Source organism: Phyllostomus discolor, chromosome 6 (genome assembly GCF_004126475.2).
Source record: "Phyllostomus discolor isolate MPI-MPIP mPhyDis1 chromosome 6, mPhyDis1.pri.v3, whole genome shotgun sequence".
NCBI lineage: Eukaryota > Metazoa > Chordata > Mammalia > Chiroptera > Phyllostomidae > Phyllostomus > Phyllostomus discolor.
Genome location: NC_040908.2, coordinates 109237795 through 109250705, shown reverse-complemented (window position 1 = coordinate 109250705; position 12911 = coordinate 109237795). Strand labels below are relative to the sequence as shown.

General features: G+C 39.0%; 1 protein-coding gene and 1 pseudogene across 1 annotated transcript in view; both read left to right on the top strand.

Annotated features, from left to right (window-relative positions):
• The window catches only part of TMEM135 (transmembrane protein 135), a 320100-nt gene that overhangs the window by 35763 nt on the left and 271426 nt on the right, over positions 1-12911 (top strand). The window lies entirely within an intron of this gene.
• Positions 4320-4937, top strand: LOC114498840 (annotated as a pseudogene).

Genomic DNA, 12911 nt, shown 5'->3' with positions numbered 1-12911 from the left:
GATCTTCTTTTTCTTAGGTAAGTCCCTTTAACATTTCATATAATAAGGGCTTTGTGATGATGAACTCCTTTAACTTGACCTTATCTAGGAAGTGCTTTATCTGCCCTTCCATTCTAAATGATAACTATGCTGGATACAGCAATCTGGGATGTAGGTCCTTGCCTTTCATGACTTTGAATACTTCTTTCTATCCCCTTCTTGCCTGCAAGTTTTCTTTGGAGAAATCAGCTGATAGTCTTATGGGAACTCCCCTGTAGGTAACAGTCTCCTTTTCTCTTGATGCTTTTAAGATTCTCCCCTTATCCTTTTTTTTTTTGTAACTTAGAGTTTATTTCTTTTTTTAAATTTTATTTTAATCATTGTTCAAGTACAGTTTTCTCCCTTTTACTCCCAATCCAGCTCATCCACCCAACCCTCCCCACTTTCCACCCATTACCACCCTCCCCCTAGTTTTTGTCCATGTGTCCTTTAAATTTGTTTCCGTTTCTCTCTTTATCCTTAATCTTGGCTAATGTAATTATGATGTGCCTTGCTGTGTTCTTTCTTGGGTCCAACTTCTTTGGGACTCTCTGAGCTTCCTGGACTTCCTGGAAGTCTGTTTCCTTTGCCAGATTGAGAAAGTTCTCCTTCATTATTTGTTCAAACAAGTTTTCCATATCTTGCTCTTCTTGTTCTCCTTCTGGCACCCCTATGATTCAGATGTTATAATGTTTAAAGTTGTCCCAGAGGTTCCTAAGCCTCTCCTCATTTTTTTGATTATAGGCTCTTCATTCTATTTCCATTGAATGCTTATTTGTTTCTTCTGCTCCAAACTGTTCATTTGAGACCTGGTTTCCTTCCTTTCATTGTTGGTTTCCTGTACATTTTCCTTTATTTCACTTTTCATAGCCTTTGGTTTTTCCTCTATTTTGCGACCATACTCAACCATTTCTGTGAGCATCCTGATTACCAGTGATTTGAAGTGTGCATCTGATAGGTTGGCTATTTCTTCATTGCTTAGTTGTGTTTTTTTCTGGAGCTTTGATCTGTTCTTTCATTTGGGCCATATTTTTTTCATCACTGCATGTGTTACATAGTAAGTGGTGGAGCCTCAGGTATTTGCCAGGGCGGGACAACCCACATTGCTGCATTGTGTTGCTATATGCGGAAGAGGGGTCCAAGAGGGAACAATGCTGCTTGCTCAGCTCTCTGTTGGCTTTCAGTCACTTCCTCCACTACCTACAAGCAAATTAGGCTCTTCTGGTGCTAATTCCCAGGTGGGTAGGTTTCTGTATGTTCTAGGACCCTGTGGGTCACTCCAGCAAACTCTTGTTGGGGCTGGGAGTTTGTCCCGCCACCTCAATCCCCACAGGTTTTTACAGTCAGAGCTTTTGAGGCTTTATTTCCTCACACTGGAACACTGGATTGTGTGACCTGTCTCACTCCTCAGTTGTTCTTCCTGGTTTATCTGCACATAAATGTGGGACCCCCTGGTCTGCCAGCCACCGCCTCACCCTCCCTGGTCCTCCAGCTGCCACCTTGCCTCAAGTCCTCTCCACTCCAACTGCCTGTCTCTGCCCCTCCTACCAGTCTGGATGAATGTTTCTTCTTTAACTCCTTGGTTGTCAGACTTCCATACAGTTTGATTTTCTGGCATTCTGTTTTTTTTTTTTTTTTTTTTTTTAATTTGTTGTCCTTCTTTTGGTTGTGCAAGGAGGGAAAGTGTATCTACCTATGCCTCCATCTTGGCCAGAAGTACAAAGGATCTATTTTTGAGTTTTGATATGTTCTTTCACTTGAGTCATACTTCTTTGTCTTGGCACAGCTGTTACGTTGTAAGGAGTGGAGCCTTAGGTATTCGCCAATGTGGGGCAACCCAGTCACTGCATTGTGGCAACTGAGTCACTACACTGTATATGGGGGAGAGGTCAGAGAAGGAGCAATGACACTTGCTTGGCTCTCTGCTTGCTTCCAGTCACTTTCTCCACTACCCACAAGCAAATTGGGTTCTTTTAATGCTTATTCCCAGGTGGGTTTCATTCTAGGCCTCTGTGCGTCTCTCCCACGAACTCTTCTTGGGGCTGGGAGTTTCTCCTATCACCATAACCCCCACAAGTTTTTTCAGTTAGAAGTCTTGAGGCTTTCTTTTTCCACACTGGAACCCTGGGTTGCACAGTCTGTCTTGCTCCTTGGTTGTTCCTCCCGGTTTATCTGCACACAAATGTGGGACTGCCCTGTCTGCCAGCAGCCACCTCGTCTGCCCTGGTCCTCCAGCCACCAACTTACCACACATCCTCTCCACCCTGGCCACTTGTCTCTGCCCCTCCTACTGGTTTGGATGAATGTTTCTTCTTTAACTTCTTGGTTGTCAGATTTCCATGCAGCTGGACTTCCTGATTATTTTTTGTTTTTAAATTTGTTGTTGTCCTTCTTTTGGTTGTGCAAGGAGGTAAAGTGTATCTAGCTATGCCTCCATCTTGACCAGAAGTCCACATTTCTTTCATTAGTAATGGGGTTAGATATTTTTTCTCAAATATTTCTTTTTTTCCCCTTTATTCTCACCTGAGGACATGAGATTTGATGTTAAAGAGGGGGAAGAAAGGGACTGAGAGAGGAAGAGAATATCAACATGAGAGGGAAACATTGATCTATTGCTTCTCATATGCACCCCAACAAGGACTGAAACCCCAACCCAGGTATGTGCCTTAAGCGGGAATCAAACTCATGACCTTTTGGTTTGCAGAATGATGCTCCAACCAACTGAGCCACACTGGCCAGATTTCAAGTATTTCCTTTTTTGGAAATAATCTATGTCCTTTTCAACATGTGTATTTGAATATTTAATATTTTTTCTTATTAATTCTCATGTGATTTAACTGCTATCTTCCATATATACTGCAAACACTGTCTTCCTGTTAATTGCTTTCCATTTGATTTTAGTTTGTCTGGAGTACAGAATAGCATTTTCTTGGTACTCCAATATATTGTTTTTTACTCATTGTATTATCTTTTGTTACTCTTAAACAGCCTCCCTCCTAGAGATTTGATAACCATTCTTGTCTTTCTTTCCTTTGATTATGTTTGTTATCTAGTTTGTTTGTTTGGCTTGGGAGGGAAGTGATTAAAAACCCCAAATCTATTTTTAAAAACCCCCAACAAAACCCAGATTGACAGTCAGAATGCCTGAATTCAAACACCAGCTCTACCATTCACCAGCTCTATGAACTATGGTACTTAAACTCAACACCTTAATTTTTCACTTGCAAAATGGGGACATTAAATATATATGCACCTCAAATATATATGCACCTCAAATGTGACAAATTAATTAATATAGGTAAAGCACTTAGAACTGTTTTAAGAGGCTTACAGTAAGTTCTATGTAAGTTTCGTGTATTCATATTTATTTTTTTGTAGATTTAAAATCTGATAGAGCTAAGCACTATTGTCCTACTTAAAAAAATTGCTTATGCCCCTCATGTGCATAGTGGCATGCAAGCAGGAGCTGCAGCCACAGGGCCTGCTGTCTGCCCTGGCATTCTGGACTACCTGGTGATCCGCCATGGCAACAGTGGGTTAGCCAGTGTGTGCTGGGCGTGCCCCAGAGTGGCCGTGGTGGAGAACCACAGGCTGGGCAGTACTTGCTTAAATGTCAGATGTGTACCAGAAAAGGTAATGTGGAACACAGCTATCCACTCTGAATTCAAGCATGGTTATGTTGATTATGGCTTTCAAAGTTGTGATAGTAAATTCAGATGCCTATGTGAGCTGCCTGAGCACCATCTATCAAAATAATCTAACTAAGGCCTATATATCAAGTTGGCCAAAAGTCTGTTTACTTTTTTCCATAAAATAAAAGACATATTTTTAATTTTCACCAATGACTTTATTGATTTGGATATTTTGAATATGTTGTCTATCTCCTGTGTGTGTAACGTTGGTTGTTCTCCATTAATGTCTTGATTTGATTGCTATCAACTGGTCTACCCAAACACTGAGCACTGTCCAGTGAGAAATCTCCAGCTCGAAACTTCACAAACAACTTTTGACATGTTCAATCAGTCACAGCACCTTCTCCATACACTGCACACTTTCTTTTGTGTGTGTGTTTCAGTTGTGTTTTTACCTTTCTTGAAATAATAAAGTATAATATGCCAAAAATGTTGCATATTTTCTTCCATCTTCAATATTAAAATGGCTACACAAAATTTCACCAATTTTGATAATTTTTTAAATGCACACTGATATGACAGCTGTCACAATACAATTTAACAAAATAGTTTGTAATGAAATTAAAGACAGCTAAGCGACACTAGAGTCATCTTATGGGAAAAAAACAAATGAATTTTTTGGCCAACCCAGTAGAAATCATCCCTGGACATGCAGGAGTCACATGTGATCCCAAGCCCACAGTAGAGGTCAATGGGAAAAATACACTGCTCCTCACATCCTGATTGCAACTGGTGGCATTCTCTCACATTTGCAGGAGAGCCAGATCCCCGCCGCCAGCCTAGGCATAACCAGTGGTGGTTTTTTTCTCAACTGGAAGAATCACTTAGCCATAGTGTCATTGCTGGTACAGGATACATTGTTGTGGGGATAGCTGGGACCCTTTCTGCTCTGGGTATGAGACCTCACTCATGATATAGTATTATAAGGTACTTAGACATTTTGATTCAATAATCAGTTCCAACTGCAGTGAAGAGCTGGACAATGCTGGCATAGAGGTCCTGAAGTACACACAGGTCTAGGAAGTCAAAAAGACTTTCTCCCACTTGGAACACAGCATGGTTACTCAAGATCCTGGTAGGAAACCCACCTTGACCACGACTCAAGATGTTGACTGCCTGCTCTGGGCCATTAGGTGGGAACCCAATTCTGCGGGCCTGAATTTAAACAAACAGGGGAATCAAACTGATGACAAAGATCATCATACAAAAACAACAAATACTTTTTAATCATTTAAGACAAATGAAATAATAAAATAAGGGACACAGGCCTCTTGTGTTATGTGTTTCTAGAGAAAGTTCATATCCTTCAAGCAGCTTTGGAACATGCAGAGCACAGTACTAGCTTCAAAAACAACAAAAAAAGGTTCTGTGCACTTGCATTATTTAATTTTTAAAAATTAATTGATTTTATAGAAAGAGAAGGAGGGAGGGGGAAGAGAGAGACTTATTCCACCAATTTACTCATTCATTGGTTGTTTTTTTATTGTATTTTTTACATTACCTTTTAGTCCCCTTATATCCCCCTCCTCCCAGCAATCACTACACTGTTGTCTGTGTCCGTGAGTCCTTTATCCTTTTTGCTCAATCCCTCATTGTTTGCTTCTTGCTTGTGTCCTGATCTGGGATTGCACTGCAACATTAGTATGTCTGGTTGATGCTGTAACTGACTGAGCTACCCAGCCAGGGTATTGCACTATTTGAATGTAAACATCAAACTTGGAAAGATTTGAGGAGGTTGATCACATAAGTGTGGGGCATTTTAGAGGTGAATCCAGGAGAGAGATTCAAATACTTCAAAAGTCCCTTCCTCTGCTTAAGAGTTCATGGTTCAATGAGAGATGTCAGTTTCTGTATGTGTTCTTGTCATTTTATTTTTTTCTGAAAACAGTTTCCAGAAATTTGAAAATAAAACCATCATTTCTTCTAGAACATTGTTTCTTTTTTCAAAAATGTTTTTAATAGTTTTATCTACTTGTTTATTTAGGATGAAATTTTAGTCATGCTGCTAAAAAGATTTCCAATGAGAATTTTATTGGCCTTGCCCCAACCCCATCTACTTTTGTGCAGATTCTTTTTTTTTATCCTTAGGGCCAGAAAATATCTATTCCCCATCCTCTCGTTGTACTGTTTATTCCTCGGTTATATTTGTTTTTGAATAATTTCTTCTTCTTCTGATAATAGAACTCTGGTTTGTTTCCCCCTCCCCTGCCTCCCTGAGGAATTATCTGTTTTCTCAACCTCTGTCCGCCTGTGTTGGCAAGTGCTGACTTCATCCTTATCTCCAGGGCTGGGCAAGTGACAAAGCTTTGACCATTTAGAACAGGGCATCCCTCTGGTCACTGTAATAGGTTTAGGGATAAGCTTGCAAACAAATTCAAGCCACTGCAAATCACTTTCAAGGCTTACAACATGCCATTGTGAAAGTTAAGTCTTATTTTCTGTTAGACCGTAGTTTTGGAGGATGCAGCCCTGGAGCTCTGGAAAGCCATCTCCCCTTCCCAGAGTCTGAGAGGGAAGCCTATGCTTGGGAGAGCAGATCCAGATGACGAGAGAGTTGGGGTTCCAATGAGCCCTTGGATCACACCCCATTTGAGGCCAGGACTCGGTATTTTTCATTACATGAGCCAATAATTTGTGTTTGTTTGTTTAAGTCAGTTTGAATAGGATTTTTCTCTTACTTGACAGGAATCAAGAAAGACCTAATGTGTAGCTTATCACCACCTGCATGCTATTTTCTCCCCCAGTAGACTGTTAGCCATGGAGTACTCTCATCCTGCCACATTTCTCTTCATGCTCCACCCCACAAAAGCTAGGATGATGCCTTGTCTGTGGCAAGTGCTCCGTAAATGCCCGGTGGGTTCAGTAGAATTGAATGTGGACTGACTCTGCAGCATTCCCTAAAGGGAGCTTCAGAAAAGCTTCCTGTCTATAAAAGCTTGCTGACTGTTGCTTTTGTCTCTTAATCACAAAAGGAATTTGCAGGAGAAGTTTCAAATATTTGATTTTTCTATTTGTTTGAATCCATGTTAAACTGGAATTCGGTGTAAACATGTCTTTGGAATGTTCACTGCATGCTCCAACAACACAGCCCGGAAGATGCAGAGTGGATACCTCTAGCAGTGACTCAGTAAAATGAAATGCTCGCTTTTGTCCTCTGTAAAATAAAATTTAAAAACTGGTTTTTCTCTGGGGGTTAATTCCTTTCACAGAAAGTGGCTGACATCCTCTCAAATAAAAATGTGGTAAAGAGGACCTCTTTCTGTTTATTATGGTGAAAACTTGGAAGCAATTCTGTATCAAAATGGCCCTAAGTTACTGCTGTTGTGTACAGTTCAGGAACACTGGGCCCATTAAACAAGAAAAATGCAAACGGGGAGAAATACTTTCAGAACATATTGATGTGTCATAGCTATGGACAGCGGGAAAATCTGGATTGACTCATATTATTATCTGCTGAGGTATTGTTTCCCTTTGAAATAGGTAAGGAGAATCTTCTACTATATCTTTATGATAAAAAACATGGGAGTTGTTCATATTAAAATTTCAATTCATCATAATTGTAATTGTAGCTGACCCTTACGGAGTACTTATTATGTGCCAGATACTGTTGCAAGCATTTTAGGCATATTAATAATAGGTAGGTACCATTATTATCCCCATTTTACAGATATGAAATTGAGGTACAGCATGATTACTTAACTTGCTTGAAATTGCACAGTTTCTAATGGGAGAGCTAGGAGCCATACCAGGTAGTCTTGCTTGGGAGCTTCATTCTCTCTCTCTCTTTTTTTAACATTTTATTTATTTATTTTTAGAAAGGGGAAGGGAGGGAGAAAGAGAGGGAGAGAAACATCAATGTGTGGTTGCCTCTTGTACCGCGCCCCCTACTGGGGACTTGGCCTGTAGCCTGGGTTTGTGCCCTGACTGGGAATCAAACCAGTGACCCTTCGCTTTGCCATCTGGCGCTCAATCCACTGAGCCACACCAGTCAGGACCAGAGCTTCATTCTTAAGCATCATGCTTTACTGCTTCTTTGAATATTTGCACAGACAAGTTGATAAGTTTGTGGAACTATGGGAATGATATATTTTGGGAAAGTCATCTTGCAATGTCTATTAAAATTCAAATTACACATACACACATAGATTGATTAATTCTTCTAATCCACAAACATGTCATATGCTTCCACTTATTTGTATTTTCCTCAATTTCTTTCTTTAGTGTCCTATAGTTTTCCAAGTATGGATCTTTTACTTCCTTGGTTAAATCTATTCCTAGGTACCTTATGTGTTTTTGTTGTTGTTGCAATAGCAAATGGGATTGTTTTTTTAGTTTCTCTTTCTGATAGTTCATTATTAGTGTATGAAAATGTCACCAATGTCTGAATATTAATTTTGTTTCTTGCTACTTTGCCAAATTCATTTATTAGCTCTAGTACCTTTTTGATGGAGTCTTTAGGGTATTCTGTGTACAATATCATGCCATCTGTGAACAATGACAGCTTTACTTCTTCCTTTCCAATTATGATGCCTTTTATTTCCTCTTCTTGTCTGATTGCTAAGACTTCCAGTATTGTGTTGAATAAGAGTGATGAAAGGAGACATCTCTGTCTTGTTCCTGATCTTAAGAGAAACACTTTTAGTTTTTGCCCATGGAGTATGATGTTGCCTGTAGGTTTTTCATATATGGCCTTTATTATGTTGAAGTATGATCCCCCTATTTCCACTTTGCTGAGTGTTTTTATCATAAACCTGTGTTGGGTTTTCTCAAGTGCTTTTTCTGCATCTATTGATATGATCATGTGATTTTTATTTTTCATTTTGTTTATGTGATATATCACATTTATTTATTTTTATTTTTAAATTTCTAAAGCTTTTGTATTTTTATTTTATAATAGTTTATTTTTGTTGTATTTTTTTGCATTACCATTTATTTCCCTTATGCCCTTTTTTTTGGAGAGAAGGGAAGGGAGGGAGAAAGAGAGGAGAGAATGTTGATGTGAAAAACAACGATCTATTGCCTCCCACATGCACCCTGACTGGGGACCAAACCCACAACCTAGGCATGTGCCCTGACTGGGAATTGAACCTGCAACCTCTTGATTTGCAGGGCAATGCCCAAACGACTGAACCACACTGGTCAAGGCTCACAATAATTGATTTGTGAATATTGTACCAACCTTGCATCCCTGGAATAAATCCCACTTGATCACAATGTATGATCTTTTTAATGTATTGCTGGATCTGGTTTGGTAATATTTGTTGAGGATTTTAACATCTATGTTCATCAGGGATATTGGCCTATACTTTTTATTCTTTGTAGTGTCTTTATCTGGTTTTGGAATTAGGATAATGCTGGACTCATAAAAAAAGCTTGGGTGTCTTCTTTCCTCTTGAATTTTTTGGAATAGTTTGAGGAGGATAGGTGTTGGTTCTTTGAATGTTTGGTAAAATTTGCCTGTGAGTCCATCTGGTCCAGTACTTTTGTTTACTGTAAGTGTTTTTGATTACTACTTCAATTTCATTATTTGTTATCAGTTAGGTTTTCTGATCCTTCCTGATTCAGTTTTGGAAGATTGTATGTTTCTAGAAATTTGTTCATTTCTCCCAGTTTGTCCAATTTCTTGGCACATAGTTGTTCGTAGTATTTTCTTACAATCCTTTGTATTTCTGTGAGGTCAGTTGTCATTTCTCTTTCATTTCTGATTTTTATTTGTTTGGGTTCTTTCTTTTTCTTGATGAGTCTGGTTAAAGCTTCATCAATCTTGTTTATCTTTTCAAAGAACCAATTCTAGCTTTCATTAATCTTTTGTATTATTACTTTTAGTCTGTGTGTCATTTATTTCCCTTCTGATATTTATTATTTCCTTCCGTTTACTCTGGGCTTTGTTTGTTGTTCTTTCCCTAGTTCTTTTAGGGGTTGGGTTAGATTTTTTATTTCAGGTTTTTCTTGATTCTTGAGGTAGGCTGGTAATGCTATGAACTTCCTTCTCAGGACTGCTTTTTCTGTGTTCAATAGATCTTGGGTTGCTATGTATTTATTTTCATTTGTTTCCAAGTAATTTTTTATTTCTTCCCTGCTCTTACTGGTAGCCCATGCTATTTAACCTTCATGTGTTTGAATATTTTCAAGTTTTATTATTGTAGTTGATTTCCAGTTTCATACCATTGTATCAGAGAAGATGCTTGATATGATCAGTTTTCTTGAATTTGTTAAGACTTATTTTGTGTCCTAACACGTGGTCTGTCTTTGAGACTGTTACATGTACACTTGAGAAGAAAGTATATTCTGCTGCTTTGGGATGGGATATTCTATAAATATCGATTAAATCCATCCAATCAAGTGTGTTGTTTAAGGTTGCTGTTTCCTTGTTGATTTTTTGTCTGGATGATCTATCCATTGATGACAGTAGGGTGTTAAAATCACCTACTATGACTGTATTGCTATCAACCTTTCCCTTAAAGTCCACCAAAATTTTCTTCATGTATTTAGGTGCTCCTATATTGGGTGCATATATGTTTGCAAAGGTTATATCCTCTAGCTGGATTGATCCCTTTAGTATTATATAGACACAATAAAAGACCTTCCATCTTTTATTATGGCCTTTGTTTTGAAATGTATTTTCTCAGATATAGGTATTGATATCCCAGCTCTTTTTTGTTTGTTTGTTTCCATTTGCATGGAATATTTTTCTTCCATCCCTTTACTTTAAGCCTGAGTGACTCTTTTGTTCTGAGATGGATCAGCATACGTATGAGTCATGTTTTCTTATCCATTCAGCTATGCTATGTCTTTTGACTGGAGCATTTAATCCATTCACATTCACTCTGTTTCTTATTCTTAAAGCAGGCATTTTAACATTTCTTGAAATACTGGTTTAGTGGGAATGAACTCCTTCAGGTTTTGTTGGGTTTTTTTTTTTGGTCTGTGAAGCTCTTTATTTTGTCTTCAATTTTAAATAATGGCCTTGCTGGATAGAGTAGTCTTGGTTGCAGGTCCTTGCTTTTCATTACTTTGAATACATCATGCCAATCCCTTCTGGCCTGAAGTGTTTCTGTTGCAAAATCAGCTGACAGCCATATGGGAATTCCCTTGTAGGTAACTAACTACCTGTTTCTCTCTTACTACTTTAAGATTCTCTCTTTGCCTTTAAACTTTGACATTTTAATTATGATGTGTCTTGGTGTAGGTCTCCTTGAGCTCATCTTGATTGGGACTCTGTGCTTCCTGAACATCTGTGACTTTTTTCTTCACCAGGTTAAGGAAGTTTTCTGCCATTATTTCTTCAAACAAGTCCTCTATCCGTTGCTAACTTTTTTCTCCTTCCTGAACCCCTATGATGCAGATGTTATGTTTTGTTATCCCCAAGTTCCCTTAAACTTTTCTCATTCCTTTGATGCCTTTTTTTCTTTTTGCTGCTTTATTTGGGTGTTTTTTTTCCTACCTTGCCTTCCAAATTGCTGATATAATCCTCTGCCTAATCCAGACTACTTTTTATTTCTTCCAATGTATTCTTGATGTCAGATATGCTATTCTTTATTTCCAACTGTCTTTTCATGGTTTTTATGTCTTTTTACATGCCGTTGTGGTTCTCACCAAGTTTCTTGAACATCCTTATAAACATCACTTTGAACTCTCTGTCTAACAAATTGCTTGCCTACATTTCATTTAACTCTTTTTATGGAGATCCCTCCTTTTCTTTCATTTGGGGCCTGCTTCCTTGTCTCCCCATTTTGGCTATCTCTTTGTATTTGTTTCAATGTTTTAGAGCAATTTGTTATGACTCCCAGTCTTCATGGGACAGCTTTATGTACTAGGTGTTCTGTGGGAACAAGTGGTGTGGTCTCCTTGACCTCTTGAGCTGGATGCTCTAAGAATATTCCTTGTTTGGGTTTTGTGGGCCCTCCTGTTGTAATTGAGACTTGATTGGTGTTGGCCCCTTTGTGCATGTGATCGACCCTCAGACTGACTGACTGTGAGATCACTGTGTGCACACTGCCGTGTGGTTGCTGATCCAAAAAAGAAAAAAATGAAAAATAAAAAAGGAAAAATATAATAAGAAATAATAGTATATATAAAACATATAAAAATAAATAAAAAGAAAATATAAATTAAAAGATATATTAACAGCAATTAACAAAAATTAAAAAAGGAAAAAAGAATAAGAAAAGCAGAAATGAATAACAAAAATAAGTAACAAATAAAAAGAAAATAAAAAAGAATAAGAATAAAAAGAAAAAAGGAAAATAAAGAGAAGAAATGGAAAAAAGAAAATAAAACAGAAAAGAAAGAAGCAAAAAATTTAAAAGCAAAAAATTAAAATAAGAGAAAAATGAAATTGTCTGCTGAGTTTGGTGCTGTCTGTGATCTCTCTTTGGATAAACTATTCTTGAAGTTTGTTAGATCCTGCTCCACTGTTGTCTGGCCCTGGCCATTTGGCATGTTGGTTCTTGGCCCTGGGGAGGGACTCCAATGTCAGATGCACTATTCATGCTTTGCCCTTGACAACTTGCTTGAAGCTCAGCTACAAGGGACGCAGAGTTTGTGGCTGCCTCTGCTGGGCCTGGCTGTGCTTGGGAAGGACTAAGCTGCTTTCTGAGGCCGACTTTACTAACACCAGCCCAGGGAAAGGACAGCAAATGTTCCAAGGTGTTTGGGGTTCTGCTTCCTGCCCTGCACCCCATCTACCTCTACCCACTGGCCAGCTGCCTGCTAGACTTAGTCACTGAGAGAACCTCTGGCAGAATTGAGAGGATGGAGCTAAATGGTCTCTGGTAATGGGGAGGTACTGTTCAGGCTTCAGGGAAGGTGGTAGATGTGGTTCCTGTCCTAGAGCCACTGAGTCTATCCTGGATTTTGCCCTGACTTCAGCAGGGTGGAGCCCCTAGTATTCAGGTGGGTGAGGCCTCCAGGGCCCGAGATTGGGTCAGCCAAAAACTGGGAGTGTGTTTCTATCAGATCTCTCCCTTCTCACCCATGTGAGCAGGTAGTGGCAGTCAGATTCATGGGAAAGTAGGGAAAAAGACTCCTCCCCACAGCTAGTCACTAATCCCCTGAGTCTACCTAGACTGCTGTACCCATTCCCAGCCTATGATACTGGCTTCTCCAGTGGGGTTTAAGAAATTCCTAATGGTTCAGTAATTGCCTTTCCCCAGTCTTGGTACCGGTGATTAACTCAGCACTGGAATCCTGGAGGCTGTA